Source organism: Pinus tabuliformis, chromosome 2_2, assembly GCF_031772625.1.
Source record: "Pinus tabuliformis cultivar Carrire ecotype Pingquan chromosome 2_2, CPIR1, whole genome shotgun sequence".
Taxonomy (NCBI): Eukaryota; Viridiplantae; Streptophyta; class Pinopsida; order Pinales; family Pinaceae; genus Pinus; species Pinus tabuliformis.
The window spans coordinates 877,957,955-877,973,562 of record NC_142300.1 but is presented as its reverse complement, the minus strand read 5'-3'; the positions used below and the strand labels follow the sequence as shown (position 1 = coordinate 877,973,562).

General features: G+C 36.9%; 1 pseudogene; it reads right to left on the bottom strand.

The window, feature by feature from the left end:
* Positions 1-7,396, bottom strand: part of LOC149195806 (leucine aminopeptidase-like) — an 86,806-nt pseudogene extending 79,410 nt beyond the window's left edge.
* Between the last annotated feature and the right edge of the window lie 8,212 nt (positions 7,397-15,608).

Sequence of the window (15,608 nt, the reverse complement as noted above, 5' to 3'; positions counted from 1 at the left end):
GTATAGATTATTTGGAGTTCTTCTGCCCTTGATCACTGTTTTTCCTGTATCAAGATCGCGAACACTACATCCATTTGATTGAAATATTACCTCTGTTCCTTGATCACACATCTGACTGACACTTAGTAGGTTATGCTTCAAGCCATCAACATACAAAACATTTCCAGCTTTGACCTTTTCTTTCAACTGAGCAGTGCCTTTTCCTTTTATGGCTGCAGGGGTATCATTTCCAAAAGAAACTTTCTTTCCCTTTTCTAAAGCAGTATATGATTCAAGTTTTTCTTTATCACATGTCATATGCTTCGAACATCCGCTGTCGATGTACCATAGATTTTCTTGTCCTTCTGCATAAAATGCTATCCCGCCTCTTTCTGTTTGTGGTTCCTTTATTCTCCATGTTTTGTTGCTTGAGGCTTGTTCCTTTGTCTGCCGAAACCTGCTCCTGCATTCAGAATGTTCATGACCGAAGTTATTACAAATAGAACATTCAATTTCATTTTCAAGGGCAGAAAAGTTGTTATAGGTCCTTTTCGTAATCCCAGTCATACTTCTTTGTTTTTGAGCTTCTCTAGTCATAATTATCTTATAAGCAACACATTGAGCTGCTTTGTGACCAAAGTTATGGCAAAGGACACCAAAGGACACCGCTCACAAATAGATCACAGATCAATACACCAGTACTTTTGACGTGGTTAAAACCCTCAAAGAGGGAAATAGTCCACGACCTGAGCCAATGCGGCCACTTTAGGCAATTTATTAATAAAAGAATGAAAATTTACATAAGCTTCTCTCATGGACGGTTAACCTACAAATGACCCTCCATGCTCTTTAAATAGAGATCATGGACTAATCGGGTGTTAAGCCACGGATCAAGTGTCGATAATACCGAGGAGAGAATGAACTGTCGGATCACTACATATCGTGACCATTGGATTGTAAGTTATAAAATGTACATAGTAAAGAAACGCACTTTACCTAACTCTATACTATACCAAGTTATACTTAACTATTTCCTATGTGTCGGAATATCCTAACATCCCCCCTTAAGAACAACTTGGGATAGGATTGAAGGATTTACAAATATGACACAATAGGAGAAGGAAGGAGGCACTAGAGCCTATCCCCCCTTAGTGACAACTCCCTGAACTCCAACCATAAATCGAAGTTTAGTGAACTTCGCCTCTGTGAGAGCCTTTGTAAAGATGTCTGCAACTTGATCATCTGTTGAACAATATTGCACTTCAAGAACATGGTCGTGGATGAGCTTTCCGATGAAGTGCATGTGCAGTTCAATGTGTTTGCTACGCTGATGTTGGACTGGATCTTTGCATAGTTGAATGGCACTTTGATTATCACACCAAAGTGTAGTAGGATGCTGCTGCTGAAAGCCAAACTCTGACAGGATCTGACGAAGCCACAAGGATTCCTTACTAGCTTCTACGACACCACGATACTCTGCTTCTGCTGAAGAAAGAGAAATGGCACCTTGTTTCTTGCAAGCCCATGTAATAGGTCCTGAACCAAGAGTGAACACATAACCTGCAGTAGACTTCCGATCATCAGGGTCACCGGCCCAATCGGAATCAGTGAAACCAACTAATAGAGGAGATGCTTCGGCACTGTAATGGATCCCAAACTGAACTATACCTCGAACATAACGAAGTATTCTTTCAGCTGCTTTCCAATGACTTTCACGTGGGTTTTGCATAAACCGAGCAACAAGGCCAACAGCAAAGGAAAGGTCAGGATGAGTATGGGTTAGATACAAAAGTTTTCCTACAAGTTGACGGTATAAGGTAGCATCAACTTCAGGAGAAGTACAAGTGACTGAAAGTTTGACTCCAAACTGAAAGGGAGAAGGGGCTGGCTTACAGTCTTCCATGTGAAAATGGCGTAGAATATCACAGGCATACTTGGACTGGGAAAGGGAAATACCTTCCTTGGATTGCAAGACTTGAAGACCAAGAAAATACTGTAAGTGTCCTAAGTTTGTCATTTCAAACTTCCTTTTAAGGCTAGTCTTCACATGGTTTATAAGGTTGGGATCACTACTAGTTAGGATAAGATCATCAACATAAAGAACAAGAATGATAAGAGACTTGCCCACTTTCTTGGTGTAGACAGTATTGTCAGAATGACACCTAGAAAAGCCATTTTCTAAAAGAAAGTTATCCATTTTGGCATACCAAGTTCAAGGAGCTTGCTTGAGACCATAAAGGGATTTCTTAAGCCGACATACAAGGGTGGAGTCTGTTTGTATAAAGCCAATAGGTTGTTCCATATAGATTTCTTCATGCAAGTCCCCATGCAAGAAGGTGGATTTAACATCCATCTGATGGACTTCCCATTTGAAAGAGGCAGCAAGGGAAAGAACAAGGCGGATAGAGTTCATTTTGGCAATGTTGGGCAATTTATTTGCTTAAATTGCTTCATTAAATTATCGACCAGGGAAAGTCGTAAGCTTGCGATGGTGCCAGCAAAATATATGCAAGAGTAGGCAACTAACTCTATGTCTAACTAAATTATTTATGATTCAATATAATATGCAAGGGAAGAGGCTCCTAACTAAGGAGGTCCTGGTTGTCCTTCCCTACAGTATTATAGATTGAAAAGAAATCATTGATTACATAAAACTAGAAACTTGAAATAAATACAAGAGAATGAATTTAATTGTTGTTCAAATTCAAATAGAGAGAGAGACTAACTTAGTCCCTTGATTGTCCCCTCATATACTGATCCAAACTAAACTAAGATTCATTCATAAGCATAAGAAATGAAATAACTTGAAACTTAAAAGCAAAAGAATGAATTTCAATTATCATGCAAATCAAATGGAGAGAGAGCCTAACTTAGACCCTTGGTTGTCCTCTCATATGCTGATAAGATTCTAATTTAAAACTCATTCATCAATCACAAACATCTAAGCAATTAAATGAAATAAGATCTAATATGAAATAACATGTTCCTTTGATCCTTCTAGAGTGAACTCAATTCTCCTAAGAACAAAGTGACAAGCTATTCCATATACTACATTAAGGCAACTTATATCTAAAACTACATAATGGAAATGTATGTAAATGAAGCTTTATTCTATTCCATCACAAGTTGGATACATGCTCCAAGAGTCCTCCCTTAATGGAGGAGGTACTCCTATTTATACAATGGGATGAGATAACAAACTCATAATGATGATCCACTAATCTCTCTTTAGTTCCATACATTTCTCAACCATCTAGACACATAACCCTATCCTCCATGATCTCCTCTCATGAGGTCCATGATCTTCTCCATGAGATCATGATCTTTTCCATGAGGCTTATCTTATCAAATTCGAATTTGATCATTCAAGGCCACATAAAGATGCCCTGGAAGCTTCCTTTGTACCTACACATGTCAACAAACTCATTCTAATTGTTAGGTATAAGTATAAGCATATTATTTTCTAAAGTTTAGCCATAAATCCACTTAAAAATGTTAAGAATTAATAAACTTTGGAAAAGCATAGTTATGACCCAAAAATGAGGTAAATGTAATGATGTGGAGGTGGAATGGAGGTGACATGAAGGTAAAATGTGAAGATATTGGTGAATAATGGAGTGAAAATAAGGACTATTTTGAAGCCCAAAATACCCCCAAACTGAAGGTATTACATGTCCTCATGCAATCTATTACATTACTCTTTGGTACTTGAGCTTTGGCTTAAACTCTGCATGATATCATTTACTTAACTTTTGCAAAGCGTTATTTTGATGAACTACAACTTGGTTGGTTCTTGTGTTTTAACCATATTTCGTTTGTTCCATTCAATGTATGATATTTGCATATTGATAATGTGATTTTTATTGCAGAGTACTTTTGTTGGAATGCATCATGGTTGGTTCTTGTGTAACAACCATGATTGCGTTGGCATCCAATTAACTTTTAAATAATTTTGACAAAGCCATTTGTATGCTCATGTAATAGTGAATATATTTTGAAGGTAAGTGGGGTTTAGAATGTGATATATGAATGTGGATGTTATATGAATGTGACAAAGTATGTATGTAAATGTATCCTTCCCCTTAAACGGATGGTTTGGGCAGTTATGTGAAATGGGGAAAAGGAAGGGGAAAGGAAGTGAAGTTTTTCTAAAAAATTATTATTCTAACTTTTCAAGGAATTTAATGGTTAAAAGTTAGAAAATATCATACCTTAACTTACCCTTCCAAAAATGGATGAGAGTTGTGCACGTGTGGCTGCAAAAACTGTTGTTCATAGTCTTCTTTACTTGGTTGTGAAAATGGTGGATGAAAGATGGATCTGTATTGTCGTATCGGCTGCTGGATCCTCTGCTACTAGATGATGAATCTGAGGAGTCTGCTGAACATGGCTGAAAGTCGTATCTACTGCTAGATCCTCCACTGCTAGATGATGAATCTGATGAGTCTGCTGAATATGGCTGAAAATCTATAAGGCTTGGAAGGTATACAAAATATATAAGTTACATTTCCCCCCCAGCCTTATTTATTGACTTGTCCTCAAGTGATGACAAACTGAAAAACAATGAAAGGAAATTGGCTTCATCTGCTACAAAATATGGGTCTTCAAGTCTTCAACGCTCGATGGCACAAATCTTACTATGTGATTAAATGTGTCGATCTCGAACATAGCAAGAAGTTGTTGACTTAGTGGCCATTAATGAATGCCCCTAGCCAACACAAGAGCTCCCACCATTGATTCCAATGGGAGTCAGGATGCCTAACACATCTTTGTAGGTACGAATAAATTTGTCGTGGTCGAGTCACCTACAAGATCCAATGAACAAGGGATATTAATGTACTCCCATTGTTCATTGGCAAGAGTACTTGCCATTAAGGCATGCAAGCCTGTAGGTGTTTTTCAATGATACTTAGACTCTAGGACTTTGACTCAAGCAGGGTTTTATTGGTGGAAATGAAGGGGACTCGTGATGACAAGGGAAATGGAAATATGCGTGTAAGGAATGGAGAAATGCATGGTGTATGAATAAGAACTCTTGCTGTGAAAAATGGATATGGAAAGGTCATGCTTTATGGTTTAACAATTGGTGGAATTCAAAATCTTTTGCAAAAAGGGAGTTGCAAAGGAGTGGTTGTAGAGTTGGATTTGTCTTTAGAATCTGTCATGACATTAGTCTTTGGAAGACCAATTGTCGTCACAATGTAATCTCCTTGTGTTCACTTGATTATCCTGTAACCTGTAAAAAACTTGGTACAAAGAAAACATAAGTGTGCTCTAGAAGAAATGGCCAGTTTCTTCATGATGCTTACGAAAAAATTTCATACCAAATAAAACAAATCAAGGACAGCCAAAGTGTTAAAATTGACTTAATCATGATATTAATATCAATCCATTCTTAAAAATAACCATGAAAAGTAATACTCCCTGTTTCTGTCAGCTAACTTTTGTGCATAGCGAAAAGTTTTGCATCACAGATTTGTTGTGTCCTGCAGATTAGTACGTTATAAAAGCATACAACAATATCAATTTGCCAACTCTAAGCAAGTCAATCAGCATTTAAATAATCCACCAAATGTTCTTTTAAATTATTCTTCCAAATGTTCCATTATTTATTTTCAAACCTGCATGAATTTTGTGCAAAGTGTGTCTGTTCGTTTGTTTGTTTGTTTTTTTTTTTGCTTTTTTTAAGTTTTTTTTTGTGCTTTCATCCAGTTCTTGTAATTCTCATGATTCTCTTAATTTTCATGCCCACAAAGTTTTGTTTTATGCCAGTGCCCTTCACATGCCAATGTTTACTTTTTAAATTCTTCAAAACAACAATTATCACAAAACACAACAATTTTTTATTTCACTTATATATATATATATATATATATATATATATATATATATATATATATATATATATATATATATATATATATATATATATATATATATATATATATATATTGTGATAACCAAATATAACAAACATAATATACAAATAACAATATATCATCACAAAAAAAAATTAGTACCATATTAATATAATTATAACATATTAATATATTAATACAATCATAATATATATTAATACAAATCAAATATTAACTAAATATATAAATCAAACCTAATCAATCATTTAAGAAATTATAACTAAATATATACAGAAACAAATCACACATGGATTAAAAATCAAAACAAATCAGTCATTAAAAAAATGATAACTAATAATATACAAATACAAATCAAAAGAAATCGAATCATTAAATGAAAATATATAAATATAAAACAAATATAAATAAAAATAAATATATTACAATAAATACAAAACAAATTTAAACTAAAAATGGCAAAGAAATCCAAAGAAAACGTGAATATTGGCAGGTGAAGGGATATGGAGGTTTTGTTTTTCGTCGATGTACCTATGGATGAGAGTGCAATTACAGCAACTTCTGACTCAGTTTTGCGGTTGCCTTTGGATTTTCCTCTTTCACCACAACCAACATAGACAACCGTATCAGAGTTTGAATACTTGGAAAGAGCTTGACTGATGACAGTTTTGCCACAGCCAAATGCACCAGGTATGGCACATGTTCCTCCAAGCACAGAGGGAAATAGAGCATCAAGAACGCATTGTCCTGTCAGGATAGGTGTGTCAGCCGCAAGCTTGGAGGAGACAGGCCTCGATGTACGCACAGGCCAGCTCTGAAGCATTTTAAGCTGCTTTTTAACTCCTTGAAACTCTAACTCCAGCACTATATCCTGAATGGTGTAATGACCAAGTGGTGCAACATATGTAACCTTGGCATTTGTGAAAGAACCGGCAGGCTTGTAGACACTCTTCAAGTAACAAGGAAGAAGAGATGTATTCCAATCATACCATAAATCTTTCTGCCTGTTTTTCCCAAACCTCTTCAAGGAAGGATGGGTGATCTACAAAAACACGATCAACTCCCCTCTTGTAAACATGGAAGAATCACACAGTTTCAGTTCTATCACCTACTTTTACATCAACCGATACGTTGGTATCCCATGAGTCCTTATACTGATCATAGCATGGGGATACTGTCATAACCCGATGACCACGTGCAGCCAGCGCAGGTGGCAATCCTCCTAGAACATCACCAAGACCTCCAGTTTTACTCCAGGGGGCCACTTCAGCTACTACAAAAACCAGTTTCATCCCACCGCTACTAAGTGCCTTCCTCAAAACTTGCTTAAAATTTGCCTCTGCATGGCTCTGAAGCTGTCCCAAGTCTGTGCTTCTAATCAACTGCGGGCCATGGTAGTAGGCAATTTGACCTAGTGAGCTGGTAGCATTACTACTCCCGCTATTCTTTGAGGGCAATGCAGTCCCCGAAGAATGACTTCTGGCAGAATTAGTAATGCGAGACTGGCAGGCTACAAAGTGCTGAGCAGCAGCAGCGGCCATTTTATATGCTGTCTCTCCAAAAAGAAGATACTACAATCCTACGCCTCACACTCGACGGTGCCGGGAGGTGAGACAGTTAAGTTCCACGAAATCGCTGAGCCCGTTCAGACCACTGATGTGGAACTTGCGGAGGCAATTCGTTTACATTGCGACACCTTCGAAGATCCAAATATTCTAGCGTGGTAACATTTCTGAGTGCTCTGTTTGAGATGCTCAATTTGAGGCAATCTTTTTTAAAGATAGATGTTTCAGTCGACTTAAATCCGCAAACGAATGTGGAATCATTTTCAAAGTCGCAGCACGTTCTAAAGATAGGTGCTCCAGTTGATTTAAATTTCCAAAAGAATCTAGAATTTTCTGCAAATTAGAAGCACCGTTTAAGGATTTAAGTCGAACTAAATTTCCAAAAGAATTTGGAAGCATCTGTAAAGCAAAAGCACCTTCCAATTCCATGTGCTGGAGATGTGAAATATCTCCGAAGGAATCAGATAGCGACATCAAGACAGAATGAATTTAAGGCCAGGTAATTCAAAGAGCGCATGTGAGAGAAGCAGGTTGTGAGCAGGAAACAGCTATTGGAATCGATGTTGGCCATGTGGAAGGATTCAAAGATCGAGCTTCTACAAAACCCTGGAGGAGTTAAAATGATGCCTTCTTATGTTCTCTTCATGGGTGATAGCTCTTCGAGTGGAATAAGTGCAGAAACCCCCAACGACGAGAAGGAATTGCAGGTATCCATAAGAAATTCGTCTAATTATTCAGAAGAAAGCTAGGCAAGAAAAGAAACAAAATGATTGTTTCTCAAGTTCTTCATTATTACAATCCTCTATGGAGTAGAAAACAATTCTATGCTTTCTCTTCGTCCTCTGGTTTGGCAGTAAGCTGCTCTTTAATCTAGTCAAATGGCTGAATCATCCAGAGAGCGGTGGTGCCGGCAGCAACTCCCCACATAGCAGCGACTGTGATGTCTGAGGGCTGCGGTCGAATCCTTATGGGTACAAATTTGAGGAGTGACGATCCACCTCTGGCACCTGCCATTCTTGTCTCCTTGTCTTGGCTTTTGTCTGTGCCTCTTTCCTCCAACGGCAGTCTCGGCAAGAGCCTTGTCTGTCCCTTGCAACCTTCAATGCTTTGATACTTGTCCAAACCAATGAGATTTTAACATATCGCCACATAACAATCCATCTCATCGTTCATGAAAAAAAAACAAAAGAATGAAAGTCAAAATATCTTTTTTTTTTTTAATAATAATAATATATATATATATATATATTATTATTACATGGGAATTGTTTATTTATTTTATTTATTTTAGAAAATTAAAATTTAAAAAGATTAAGTTTTATCTTAAAATTAAGATGATTTTCATGCATTCACAAAATTCTTTATTGTCGCATTGCAGATTAGTTCTCTAGCAAGAGTATTTTTATTTGAACTAAATCAATGGATTTTCTGATCTTCATGGTCACACGAAGCGCAAGAAGATAGCATACTAATCGCTTGATTCATTTTTATTTATGCAGGGGGTTTTTTTTTTTTTTTAAAACTGAATTTAAAACTAGCTAAACACTAAAACATTAGAAAACTCAAACTTGAACTTCCTTTGTGAAGATCCTGTTGTCACCAGGTTTCACAAATTATTTTGTCTAAAGAAAAATACTAGTACTGAATTAAATTCCTAATGCCTAATCCCTTAGCACCATCCCCGGCAACGGCGCCAAAATGTTGGGCAATTTATTTGCTTAAATTGCTTCATTAAATTATCGACCAGGGAAACTCGTAATCTTGCGATGGTGCCACCAAAATATATGCAAGAGTATGCAACTAACTCTATGTTAACTAAATTATTTACGATTCAATATAATATGCAAGGGAAGAGGCTCCTAACTAAGGAGGTCCTGGTTGTCCTTCCCTACAGTATTATAGATTGAAAAGAAATCATTGATTACATAAAACTAGAAACTTGAAATAAATACAAGAGAATGAATTTAATTGTTGTTCAGATTCAAATAGAGAGAGAGACTAACTTAGTCCCTTGATTGTCCCCTCATATACTGATCCAAACTAAACTAAGATTCATTCATAAGCATAAGAACTGAAATAACTTGAAACTTAAAAGCAAAAGAATGAATTTCAATTATCATGCAAATCAAATGGAGAGAGAGCCTAACTTAGACCCTTGGTTGTCCTCTCATATGCTGATAAGATTATAATTTAAAACTCATTCATCAATCACAAATAAATCCTCAAACATCTAAGAAATTAAATGAAATAAGATCTAATATGAAATAACATGTTCCTTTGATCCTTCTAGAGTGAGCTCAATTCTCCTAAGAACAAAGAGACAAGCTATTCCATATACTACATTAAGGAAACTTATATCTAAAACTACATAATGGAAATATATGTAAAATGAAGCTTTATTCTATTCCATCATAAGTTGGATACATGCTCCAAGAGTCCTCCCTTTGGAATGGAGGAGGTACTCCTATTTATACAATATGATGAGATAACAAACTCATAATGATGATCCACTAATCTCTCTTTAGTTCCATACATTTCTCAACCATCTAGACACATAACCCTATCCTCCATGATCTCCTCTCATGAGGTCCATGATCTTCTCCATGAGATCATGATCTTTTCCATGAGGCTTATCTTATCAAATTCGAATTTGATCATTCAAGGCCACATAAAGATGCCCTGGAAGCTTCCTTTGTACCTACACATGTCAACAAACTCATTCTAATTGTTAGGTATAAGTATAAGCATATTATTTTCTAAAGTTTCGCCATAAATCCACTTAAAAATGTTAAGAATTAATAAACTTTGGAAAAGCATAGTTATGACCCAAAAATGAGGTAAATGTAATGATGTGGAGGTGGAATGGAGGTGACATTAAGGTAAAATGTGAAGATATTGGTGAATAATGGAGTGAAAATAAGGACTATTTTGAAGCCCAATAGGCAATAGGGGAGAAGGTTTGAGTGTAGTCAATGCCTTCAACTTGTGAAAAACCCTTAGCAACAAGACAAGCTTTATGTTTATCAACTTTCCCATCTGGTCCATACTTGGTTCTGTAAACCCATTTGCATCTAACAAGTTTTCGTCCCTTTGGTAGAGGAACAAGATCCCATATATCATTTGCCAATAATGAATGATATTCTTCATTCATAGCTGCTTCCCAATCTGGATGGCCTGAAGCTTCTGCAAAGGTGTCAGGATCATAATTCACTGAAGCTTGAGCCAGTAAAGAAGAGGCTCTATCAAACTGAGAACGTGTACGTCACTGATCTGTAGGATCACCGACAAGATCACCTGCTGCATCCCGAGTAGCACAGACCCATTTTGGAAGCTGAGGAGCTGAAGGAGGATCCTGAGAAGGTGGGGGAGGATTTTCATCCTCGCTTTCATCATCTGAAGAAGAAATATTTCAAAAGTAGAAGAGATAGGAAGAGGTGGTACATCCGCCGAACTAGGCTCGCAGGCCGATATATTTTCAGCAAACTTTACATCTCTTCTAATGATAACATTTTTGGACTTAAGTGGAATAAGTCTATATCCATTCCAACAAAAATACATTTTTCACTTTTAGGTTCTAAAGCTTTATGTTTCTCATCTGGAATGTGGGCCCATGCTTCACTTCCAAAAACAAGAAAGTGACTTACATCTAGTTTAATTGAGCTCCATGCTTCTTCCGGAGTGATATTCTTTAAAACCTTAGTAGGAGTGTGATTTATTATGTAATTTGCACAGTTAATTGCTTCTGCCCAATAATTAAGACTAAGTCCTTTAGATTGAAGCATACAATTAGCCATTTCATTTAAGGTGTGATTCTTCCTTTCAGCTACACCATTTTGTTGTGGAGTATATGGAATAATATGTTGCATTTGAATTCCATTCTCAGTGCAAAAGTTGATGAATTTGTTGTTAACATATTCTCCGCCATTATCAAATATTAGCTTAAGAATTTGATGTCCAGATTGTTTTTCAACAAAGGCCTTAAAGGCCAAGAACATGTTAAATACTTCACTCTTGAGTTTTAAGAAGTATACCCAAGTGCGTCTGGAGAAATCATCAATGAAAGTTAAGAAATACTTGTAGCCAGAGAATGAAACAAATGGAAGTGGACCACATAAATCACTATGCACAAGCTGTAAAGGGGCTGAGGCGTGCCAAGAGGCACGTTTTTCAAAACTGTCCCAATGATGTTTTCCGAGTACACATCCAGAACAAACACCATCTCTGCAAGATACCGTTGGAAGACCTGTCACCATATTTTCTTTACATAGATTTTGAAGAGAGTGATAGTTTAAGTGACCAAATCGCTCATGCCAAAGTTTTCTCACTTCATTGTTATGAGCAACAAATACTGAGGGAAGATTTGATGACCCAAAGTTGTGAAACTTATACAACCTTGTAGAATCATCAGCAATAACAGTAGCTAAAATCTGTCTAGGATCTCTTAGCTCCTTAATTACAACATCGTGAGGTGAAAATTCAACGATTTTACCTTCACCTAAATGAGTTATCTGATATACAGATAGAAGGTTGCAAGATAAGGTTGGAACACATAATACATCATTAAACTGACCATTGTCTATATGAACAATTCCAGTCCCTACAACACTAAGAGATCTATCATCACCAACATATATATTTTTGGCGTTACAATCATTTAAAGAAGAAAACATGGCTTTGTTTTTGGCGATGTGATAAGAAGCTCCAGAATCAATGAGCCACTCATGATAATGAGAAGAAGAAGATACATTTAGTGCATAGCCAGACCGAGATGCTTGACAACCACATGCAGAAAGTGCCATTCCTGAAGATGAAGTTGAAGTTGAAGAGTGCTCCAAATTGATGTTATGCTTCTTCATTGCTGCTTCCAAGGCTTCCATCTTCTTAAAGCATTTGGATTCTAAGTGGCCATCTCGATTACAAAAGTTCCAATGTCTATCAGTCTTCTTCCCTTTGTTTTTATTTGTCTTATCATTTTGTTGAAATGATTTTTCATTTTGAGGCTGAAATTGCTTAGGACCCTTGTTTGGTTTAGGACCATTCTTTTTAGGATACAACTTCTTAAGTTTCTTTGGATTTGGTTGTTGCTGGGCGGCTAACGCTTTCTTAGAAGAGTTTCCAAGATTAAGAAGACCAAGGTGTAAGAGTTTTTCTTGTTCTCTTATTAAAGAATCACAAAAAGAATCAAAGGAAGGGGACTTGTAGTCTTGTCCTTGAGGAATGAAGGCTTATCTTGTAGAATGGAAGGTGGAAACAAACACAGCGTAGGCTGGTCCCAACTTAGTAAGAATGGAATAGATAAGGTTACTATCTTATTTCTTAACCTTAACACCTTCCAAGAGAAGTCTAAGGGTCTTGAACTTTGACAAAAAATCATCAATGCAAGAAAAATTATTGGGCTCCAATGTAAGCAACTCATTTTCAAGTTGATGGGCTCTAAGTTCATTTTTTATTCCAAAAACTTTAGTAATCTGTTTCAATGCTTCATCAGGAGTATCAAGTTCTGCAATATGGACATTTTAAGGCTTTGTAGATTCTCTTTTTCTTCTATTGCAGAAACTTTAGATTCAAACCTGGGGACAAAGATCTTAGAACTTTTTCAACCACAACAACCTCTTTTATTTCTTCACCCAAATTTTTCATACAATTAACAATCTCATCTACATGAAGAAAATAGTTAGCCACACTTTCATCATTATACATCCTGAGATTTTCATATTGAATCTTGAGGGTTTGAAGTTTTGCTCGTTTTACCTTATCATCTCCTTGATAGCTCAGAACAATCTTGTCCCATATCTCTTTTGCGGATTTAAACTGCATTACCTTGACAAATTCTGATTGAGATAGCCATCCTAATAGAGTATTGACCACCTTTGCATTTGTTTCATATTTCTTCTTCTCAGCCGGATCTGTAGGAGTTGCTGATGGAAAAGTATACCTGTATCTATGATATCCCAGACTTCTGTACCAAGAGATTGAATATAGGCAGTAACTCTTACCTTCCAATAAACGAAGTTTGTCCCATCAAAAATCGGTGGTCTGATTGATGCTTCCCTCTCGTAGTTGCTCATGATGAAAGATCTTTCTTCAAGCCATCAAGATTTTTCTGAAGAACCTGCTCCGATACCAATTGTTGAAAATAATACTAAGAGGGGGGGTGAATCAGTATTATCAAATTCTTTTCAATATACCTTCCAGATTTATACTTTAATTTATTCTTCAGATATTTATCATTAATTTGTATGTCAGTGCCATATAATAATGAACAAGAACAAGAAAAATAGATAGGCACACCAAATAACACCAGATATAAGATGGAAACCCAATATGGGGGAAAAGCACCTGCTGCAATATGTCTCTATCTTCTTTCAATTAGAAACTTCTTTTACAAGGATTTTTTACTGGTGCAGTCATTTACCAGTACACAGGCTGCAACCTACAGAGAGCTACAACTCTCTCTCCTTTTCCAGTCTCTCTTGGAAGGGAGCTACAACCCCCTTTTCTCTTTTACTTCTTTAAGGACCATGTTTCATTAATTTTCAAACTGGATCCAAGAAGATCAAATAATCATCAAGTACATGCAAATCAGCCAATCTCCTTATACAATCAACCAATGAATCACCCAACTTCTCAGAATGCTATAAACAGAAAAGTACTACCAGAAATCTAAACCCAGAACTCTGCAGCAATAGATAAAAGACAGCCAACAAATGTTTCAAGATAGGTCTGCAACTTCACCAAAAGTGGCCGACGAATACCCTCAGCTCTTCTGTGTCTAAACTCCGCAGATCCACACCTGGTCGGTCTACTGCTCTGCGTATCTCCGCACCACTCGTTCTTCTGCCCTGCGTACCTCTGCTCAGATCCGCATCTGCATTGTCCATCTGACAGCATACCTCCGTGACTTGTTCTTCTGTTTCCCTACGTACCTCCGCAATGTGCCTTCTTCTGCACTGCGTACCTCGCACTGCGCCTTCTGCTGCACTGCATAACCCCGTACTGCACCTTCTCCTGCGCTGCGTACCCCCGCACTCACGCCGTGGATCGCCTGCAAACCTCTGATTAGGGCCAAATTAACAGTCTTCTAATGTGCCACAGACAATTAGATCCGCAGATCTGATCATGCGCCTAAGAGATCACGACTTATCAATAGATTCACCTTAAGTTTTCTCCTTGATTTAGATCTAGCTTTTAGAACCAATCACCCAAAATTTCAGATCTTAAGATATTCAAATTTCACAAGTGTATAGCCAAGTGATTTCTTTTCCTTTTTATAGGAAAGCCCTTATTCAAACCATGGGACAAAGCCATCGAAAACCAATACAAGGGATCCAAACAGGGGTTCAAATAATTTAGATCCTATACCACGGGCCAAAACCATAGGATCATGAAAGACGGGCTAAATACCAAGGGCCAAACATAAGAAACCCCATGTGAGTGCGCTTCTCTTCAATTGAGTGAGTGAGCTGGGGGACCGCACCTTATGAACGGATAACCTGCGGGTATGTCCGCATTTCCTGGACGGTGAACCTGCGGGTCTGCACCTTTTGAACGATGCTCCTGCGAACCTCTTATTTTCCATCATTTTGAGAGCCTGGAACAGAGTTTTTCCACTTGAGTGAGTTGCCATCAAGTACAACACCTGTACCAGAGAGCCAAACTAGAATCATAATGCCAACAATAAACTCCTCACTAGTTTTGAAGAAACCAATGATGTGGTAGGCACAACTTCAACTGGCTATACATGGCACAAGAGGGAGTTATCCTCACTTTTACAAGGTCCCTAAAATGGCTCCTCCATACAACTCCTTCTTGTGCACCCAATGAAGCCCTATCTTTTTTGTCCATTACTTCAATTTTCACATTGACATCCACACGAGTTTAGGTTGCAATCCAAAGTTTTAGATTTGTATCACGTGGAGGTTTTAACTCTATACAAAAATTACTTGCAAATGAATTATAAAAACATAAAATATACAATGGCGAGAAACACAAAAAAAATACATAGATATTTTCCCCTGGATCCCAAAAACAGGACTACCATATTGATTTTTCATTATGTTCCTTTCAATGTTACAATATATATATATATATATATATATATATATATATATATATATATATATATCTATATATATATATATAGATATAGATATATATATATATATATATATATATATATATATATATA